The sequence below is a fragment of the Lagopus leucura genome, unplaced genomic scaffold, assembly GCF_019238085.1.
Source record: "Lagopus leucura isolate 7727_CA_CO unplaced genomic scaffold, USGS_WTPT01 Super-Scaffold_73, whole genome shotgun sequence".
Taxonomy (NCBI): Eukaryota; Metazoa; Chordata; class Aves; order Galliformes; family Phasianidae; genus Lagopus; species Lagopus leucura.
Window position 1 is genome coordinate 36,381,170 of NW_024962252.1, and position 7,986 is coordinate 36,389,155.

The 7,986-nt window shown below is 43.9% G+C and overlaps 1 protein-coding gene across 2 annotated transcripts in view; it reads left to right on the forward strand.

Annotated features, from left to right (window-relative positions):
* LOC122190078 (sine oculis binding protein homolog) overlaps positions 1-7,146 on the forward strand; it is a 98,680-nt gene extending 91,534 nt beyond the window's left edge. For both annotated transcript variants that reach the window (XM_042889787.1, XM_042889796.1), the window contains one exon: positions 7,060-7,146. The gene's annotated coding sequence lies outside the window, so the exon portion shown is untranslated. The remainder of the gene's footprint in view (positions 1-7,059) is intronic.
* The last annotated feature ends 840 nt before the right edge of the window (positions 7,147-7,986 follow it).

Genomic DNA, 7,986 nt, shown 5'->3' on the forward strand with positions numbered 1-7,986 from the left:
AGGAAGGAAGGAAGGAAGGAAGGAAGGAAGGAAGGAAGGAAGGAAGGAAGGAAGGAAGGAAGGAAGGAAGGAAGGAAGGAAGGAAGGAAGGAGAGAAAAGAAAGAAATAAACAGGAAAAAGAAAGGAAAGTGTTCTCAAAATGTTGAAGTATAAAATGACATACTTGCAGAGCCGCTTTCGGTTCCCACATCTTGCTGCTGGGATATGGGAGCGATAGCTTCCATCTCAGTGGCAGTAAATAGTAGGTTTGTGGTGCAGTGCTGCAGATCAGTGTACATGCCTTGAAATCCTTTCAACAAGTGCTAGTTTCTGATGGGTTCCTCGCGATTTTCCATAAAAACTCCCAGGGCATATGTTTTAAATAGAAAATCTGATTCCTGAACTCAGTTTAGAAAATAGCTACACCTGGTATTTTGCAGAAAGTAGTCAGTATCTAGAGCTCTTGGCAAATAAAACAAACACAAGGCCAGATCTTCAGCCACCCAAGCTGCCCCTCCCCTGATACAGCTCCATGCTGTTCCCTCAGGCCCTGTTGCTGTCACAGAGAGGAGAGCCCAGCACTGCTCCTCCGCTCCCTGTGAGGAGCTGCAGCTGCCATGAGGGCTCCTCTCAGCTCCTCTGCTCTGGGCTGAGCAGGCCAAGGGACCTCAGTTGCTCCTCATACACCTTGTCCTCTAGATCCTTCAGCATCTTCATAGCACTCCTGTGAACATTCTCTAACAGTTTTATGTCCTTATACTGTAGCTGCAGATTTGGCTATGTTCAAAAATATGAAGTGTGTAATGGTTGCAGGGAGAAGCTTGGGCTCTCCAGCAGTGTGTTCTCATGCTGTTGAACTACGAAAGCAGTGGTGCACATAAAATTTATAGGGAGAAAAGCACAACTCATGGTTAAATACAGAGTGTACAACAACAAAGATCAGAGTTAAGCAGACAGCCATCCTTGTAAAAACATAATCAGAGCCAGTGATTACCTTTTACATTCAGAGGACAAGGTGTTAGACAGCACGTACCTCATTGCCACTGAAATCTGATGAAGAGTTAAGCACTCAAATGCCTCTGTGAAGCTTGACCCTGAGGCAACCATGGCCAGCTTCTGAGCTGAGTGGTGAACTCTGAAGAGTTGTGAGGAGCTTGTAAACTGTTTCTCAGTGTTGTGAGCAATACCTAAAAGTGGGTCAGGAAGGAGCAAAACACTTTTGAAGATGGCGGTTGCAAAAGAGCTGGACATAATCAAGCAGTGAGTGACAGAAGTGAAGAAAAAGGAATTCCTGTTCAAAAATCTATGGGAGAATCAAGTAAAGCAGAAATAAAGCTGTTTATGCAAGAAATCAGGAGGAAATCAAGGCTATGCCAAGCAAGATTCTCTGAAGCATTTTTTTTTGTTTCCAGATTACCTCCTGAGTTCCTCCCTGTCTAATCTTTAGGTTTCCTACAGCAAAACAGGGCAGTTCAGTACATTGCTGGATGCCTCCATCAATCAAGGCCTCACAGCTCAGCCTTACCTGAGCCATAACCTTACCTTGTTCATACTTTTTTGATAAGAAGATGCATTTCACTCCTGGGACCAGGGATTGTGTTTGGAAGTGCATGTGACCATCTTGTGAAAGATATGAATCAAACTCCAGCATTTTACAAACCCCTCACATATTCTACATTCACTTCTGCCATGACAGTTACAGCTAATTAAATGTCTGGGCTTGATCCTTTGAAGTAGTGTACACACTTAGCTTTTGGAACTTCTAATGAAAGCTGAAGGCTCTCGGCACATTACAGAATGAGGTTCTGTCTCTGACTCATTTGCATAGCTTTACTTCCCCAGACACAATTTTGGTATTTGAAAAGAATGGTATTCCTGTACAACATGTGTCTCAATTTGTAACGATATCCTCTCTGCAGCTGGCTTGCTTTTCCAAGTGTTTTTGAAACATTACTGTCTTCAATTCAAGCCAACCTACAACAACAAATTATTCAGCGGCAAAGAGGCTGAACCGTGTTTGTTGAGAGGACATTCCCAGTCTTTGCCACACTCTCTTCCAGCTCTGCTTTTGGACTTTCAGGATATGTAATGTAATCAGCTCCTATGGAAGCATACAATTCCAAAAGAAAAAAAAAAAAATTTGTAGGGATTGAGTAGTGCAGAATAAAACAACTATCGAGTTGCAGCCTCTCTGGAAAGATCTGCATCCCATCATTGGTCAACTGATATTTAAGCCTATGGTTAGAACAATTTTCAGCTATTTATTTGGAGACCACATGGTAAAATGCAAAACTTTGTGTCATTGTGATCTGCTGCCTGCTTGCACTCCAAATACTTATAAGCTTTCAAGAACCACTTGTGCTGCCACTTCTAAGTTTCTTATCCAAAGGCGAAAAATACCCTTTACCACAGGAATTCTGCAATTGAGAGATGCTTGAAGGCTAGCATAAATAAAAGTTACATGATGAGGTCACTGAAGATTTGAATTCTGACCCTGTCTTTCAAAGTTCAGTTAACATTCCAATTAGGTTTTATTTGAAGCAGTTCAACAGTTATTGCTGGACCAGTTATTTTGGTGGTAAAGATATTGTTTATGTTTTTTTGGGGATGGAGATGGAGGGCACATAAGAAACAGGGAAAATCTGGGCAGCCTGTTCCAGTGCTGTGTCACCATCAAAGTAAAACATCAAAGTAAAGTTTTTCCTCTTGTTCATATGAAACTTACTATGTTCCAGTTTGTGCCTGTTGCCTCTTGTTCTTTTGCTGGGCACAGTGACAGAACAAGAACAGCACAGAAAAGAACACCACAGAAAAGAACTTGGCCCTATCTACTTGACACCCTCCCTTTAGATATTTATAATCATTGATAAGATACCCCAGTCCACTCTTCTCCAGGCTGAACAGTCCCGTGTCTGTCAGCCTTTCCTCACAAGTGAGATGCTCCAGGCTCCTCATCATCTTTGTGGCCTTCTGCTGGACTCTCTCTAGAAGTTCCCTGTCTTTCTTGAACTGGAGAGTCCAGAACTACTCCAGATGTGGCCTCATCAGGGCAGAATAGAGGGGGAGGATCACCTCCCTTGAACCCAAGGATCCCATTGGCCTTCTTGGCCACAAAGGCACACTGCTGGCTCATGGCCAACCTGTCATCAACCAGGACACCCAGGTCCTTCTCTGCAGAGCTCTTTTGCAGTAAGTCAGCCTCTAACCTATACAGATGCCTGCAGTTGTTCTTCTCCATGTACCCTTGTCAAACGTCATCAGGTTCCTCTCTGCCAATCTCTCCAGCCTGTCCAGGTCTCACTGAATGGCAGCACAGCCTTCTGGTGTGACAGCAACTCTTCCCAGCTTTGTATCACCAGCAAGCTTCTGAGGATGCATTCTATCCCTTCTTCCAGGTCATTGATGAAGATGCAGAACAAGACCTGACCCAGTACTTGCCACTGGGGAACACTGCTAGCTACAGGCATCCAACTAGACACTGCACCACTGATCACCACCCTTTGAGCTTTGTGAGTCAGCCAGTTCTCTATCCACCTCACCATTCACACATTTATCCCACACTTTCTGACCTTACCTATGAGGATGTTATGAGAGAGAGTGACAAAAGCCTTGCTGAAGTCAAGGTACACAACATGCGGTGCTCTTCCCTCATCTACTCAGCCAGTGATGACATCATAGAAGGCTACCTGATGGGTCAAGCATGACTTTTCCTTGGGAAACCTATGTTGACTATTCCTGATAACCTTCTTCTCTTCCACTTTCTTGTAGAAGACATCCAGAATAAGCTGTTTCATCACCTTCCCAGGGACAAAACTGAGGCTGTGATTGCTTGGAAAGGAAAGAAGAAGATGAACTGTCTGGATTTGATTTTCTTTTTGCTTTAGTTTTTATGTTTTATTTGTTTATTTACAAAAACATCTTTGAAAAGTTTCAGCTTTATCCCAGTGTAGAATAGGAGCATTAATTGAAGAGCAGACATTTTTTATTTTTTTTTTAATGGGAAGTCATTATGGGAAATCAACTTACACAACTGTGCAGTGATAAAACAAGGGGAATAATTTTAAACTAAAGCAAGGGAGATTTAGATTAGATGTCAGGGAGAAATTTTTTGCTGAGAGAATGACGCAGTGCTGTAACACAATGCCCAGAGAGGTAGTGGATGCCCCATCCCTAGAGGTGTTTAAGACCAGGTTGAATGGAGCTCTGAGCAATCTGATCTAGTACCTGATGTAGTGGCTGACAACTCTACCTGTGGCATGGGAGTTGGAACTTGATGAACTTTGAGGTCTCTTCCAACCCAAGCCATTCTATGATTCTATGATGATACCTTCTTCCAGATCTGTTCTTGAAGCACTGTTGGGATGGAGCAAACTTTGAACAGGTCTGTCGGTTTTTAGCAGTCTGCCAAATAGACTGGTGCTGCACTCACTGTGGGGCAATGGGCTGCCTTGCTGATATGGAAATATACCTGATTATGCAACGTAAAGCAGGATCAGGCCTCTTCATGCTCTGTGGTGTTCCAAAGATGGCACATGGTATGGCTGAGATTAGAAGTCCAGAGCTGTCATGGCATTTTCTGCTTTGCATGACTTGCCTATGTACCTCAAAATGTACCCAAATGTGAACTAGAGTGAAAGCCCAGAGAATAATGATGCTGTGCAGCTGGGCAGAAGGATGTAGCTGACATGCGTTTTGTCTTTAGTTCAGAGTGAAAATGAAGGGGAGTTTCGTGAACTGCCTGAACACTTGTCCTTTGAAAGGTTAAAAGATGATAAAATCCTTTGAAATTGTGTAAAATTATATTAAGAAAATATTTACCGAGGTCCTGGGGAAATTGCTGCTGTGAAAAGTAGAAAGTGGTATAAGAAGGTGGTATGGAAGGTTGACAAGAGCAAGGAAACCTGACAGCACTGATACTGAAATGTGGGTTCACAACTTGGGTTAGTTTCCAAGACTAGTCTCTCTATCTGTCCACCTTGGCTGGTGGAGAGAGAGGTTCTTCCAGGCATGTTTTGAAGTACCTAAGGCAGCACCTGCTCTGGGTAAGGAGGACAAGGACACTCAAGGTGTGAAAATGGAAATCCAAGACGTTGGAGCATGAATTCCTGGTGACAGCTGTTATGTCTAGGAAAATTCAGACCTGACGATTAGGGGACATTCCAGTGGGTGGTAGAGCACAGGTTGTGTATATGACTGAAAGTGAGGAAGGATCCATAGCTAGCAAGAGCAGAGCAGAAAGAAAAAACCACCCTCGAAATCCAGGGATGGTGCAGAAGGAGCCAACTTGTTATCCCGTTTGTGCTGAAGGCCTCCCCTGACTCTTGCAATATGGCAGCCTGACTTCATGGGAAGATAAATCATCAAGTATTCTAAGGGGAAGGTTTTAATGAAGAAGCTTTAAGAATAGTTGACAAAAAAAAAAAATAGGATAAATTACAGAACTATTACAAGTAACAGATGACTCCAGAGTGTTTCCATGTCTGAGCTTGCTCCCATGCTGACTTCAGATGCACTCTTGTGGTTTATTTTCAGAGTAGTTTCTCTGAGAAAAGAATTGCAGTGTCTTTTCTCCAGGGCCATGCATGTCCCAGATGAACCAGGCCTCCTCTAGCATATCAACATTCATTGTCTGGGTGAATTAAGTGCTGAAAAGTCTGCCGTGCCAGCCCACATCAGTGACTGCTTTGCCCCTCCCCACCCAGCATCCATTTTTTGCATTGTTTTTTCCTGAACAATATGATGTGAATCTGGAGACAGAAGCATTCAATGGAGTGCAGAACGAGAGGGAAACAGCCATGGAAAAAAAAACAGTGTGTGAGTGCACACATGTCTGAAGCCATGTCAATGGCATGGCCTCCTGAGAAGTTAGGACACGATAGGAGCAGCTCTTCATGACTGCTGGCACTGCCAGGGCATTAGCACAGCTTTCACCTACCCTGATGGTATCCAAGCCCACACAGGTGAACCTTCTAAGTTACCTGTCTGAACTGGGTCATCATTCAGCAGAGCTACTCTCCTTCCCCCCACCCGCACTGACAGTGGGCAGCCTTCCTGCTTGCTCTTTTTCTATCATCTTCTCCAAGCCTGCCTCTGCCTTCAGAGTGGTCTTCCAGCCCCGAGTCAGCACACTGTTTGGCATTGGAAAGCAGGTGTAACCCCGTGCATCCTCTTCAGGCAACCCACATAAGCAACTCTGTTGCTGTATAATTACAAAAATTTGTCCTTTTGTAGCCATTGCAATTTTTCTATCTGATCAGCAATGTTTGCGGAGTGTTGGGTGCAAGTTCAGCTGGAGTGACAAGCCTGTGTTGTTTACTAAAAAGTCATTTGTTTTGGGGGGAAGATACAGGTAGCTGATTTCATTGTGCTGGCCGTGCACACTGGTGTTGGTACAAGGTGTAGAACATCTGACTGTGAAATGGTAATGATCAGTACTTATTCTGTTTTTTATAAAACTTTGCATGCTGTGTCTGACAAGGATTTTTATTCTGTCACCCTATCGCTACAAAGATGCATTCATCAAACACAATGACTGTCATGGGAACCAATCACCGGGAAAGATGCTTCTCCAGCCTGGGCTCTGTTACATGGAGCCTATCTGCAGTGGGGGAAAATGAACAGGCTGCACAGAGCCAGCTGACTGCTCCTCACAGAAAGCACTGGGAGCCAAGGAGCATCCTCATGCGCTCCTTCCCAAATCACTTATCACTCTGCTGAGCCATTTGAGGCTGACTAGTGAGGGATGGACAGTCATTTTCGTTGATGTATGTTAAGAAACAGACAAAGCACCTGAAGTACAGAGGGAGGTTTCATAGAGAGGATGTAGAATTTGTTTTCACTGCTTCCCTTCTTAATCTCAGAACGAGATTTCAAGCCAAAAAGTGACAGAAAGCAGCCCTGTACTTTATGAAGAATACTCAGGAAGTGGACGCATCCCAATTCTCAGTCTAGTTCTTGTCCTCAGCACTCCGCACACAAGGCTCTGAGCACGTTGCCCTGAAGCCCAAATGTCACTCCTCACCCTAGATATAGTGGTCTGGGTGCTCAGGGCGTTTACACTGTCCTTGTCTGCTTTGCAGGAATGCTCGCCTACAGGGTACCTTGCATGGAGAAAGGGAGCAGAGCAAACCACATCGCTCCATCCAACGACACCAGCTGGTCCGCTCACCACCCCTCTGGCTAAAAGTCAAGCAAATAAAGCAGCTTCCCATCACAAAGTCCCTCTGAGGAAGCCTCAGTCCCACGGGTGCCTTTGACCCAGAAGACAGCACATCATGGACCCACACAGTGTGCTCAGCATTCCCGCGATCGCCCCTCTTCTCCTCCAAGGAACGCTTTCTCCTCTTGGTTTCTTGCTGTGGGGATTTTTCACCCTGGTTTCAAAAACCACATGGACCAACGTAGGTACTTTTTCCCTCCCTGACTTCAAAGTTCAGATATTTGAGACTGGACAGTGATATGGATTTTTTTTTTTTTCCTTTTTTTTTTTTTTTTTTTTTTCTTCGAAAAACTGCTGTGGTTTTGCTGCTACACTAAGAATCGTGATTTGCATTGTATGGTTTTGGACCTATTCAAGTTTTGATGGGGGAAAGGGGTAATACTGGAGTAGCAACGCTTCAGAGTCATCTCTGTCCTACCCACGATGCACTTTTAAATGAAGAGGTAGAATATTTTATTGGCTAATATACTTTCCTTGTTATTTTTACAAAGGCCACCTTTATCCTTTCTAATGCCATATTTTCAGTGTTACACTTTTATGGCTTTTAATTTTTGATTTGACAGATGTAAGAAGCAGCATGAATAGTTTATACTGTGGTTTTTCAGAGACTGAATGCCAAGAGAACTCAGTAAATGTTTATTCTTCTCAGCTTTCTCTTTAAATTCCCCTAAATAGCGCCCCATTTGGGAACAGAGCAAGAGTGTTGAACTAAAGACCAAAATTCCCTCAAGGTGTAAAATAATCTGAGGGGAATATTTGCTGGGCGTCACGAAAGACTCGGATGAAA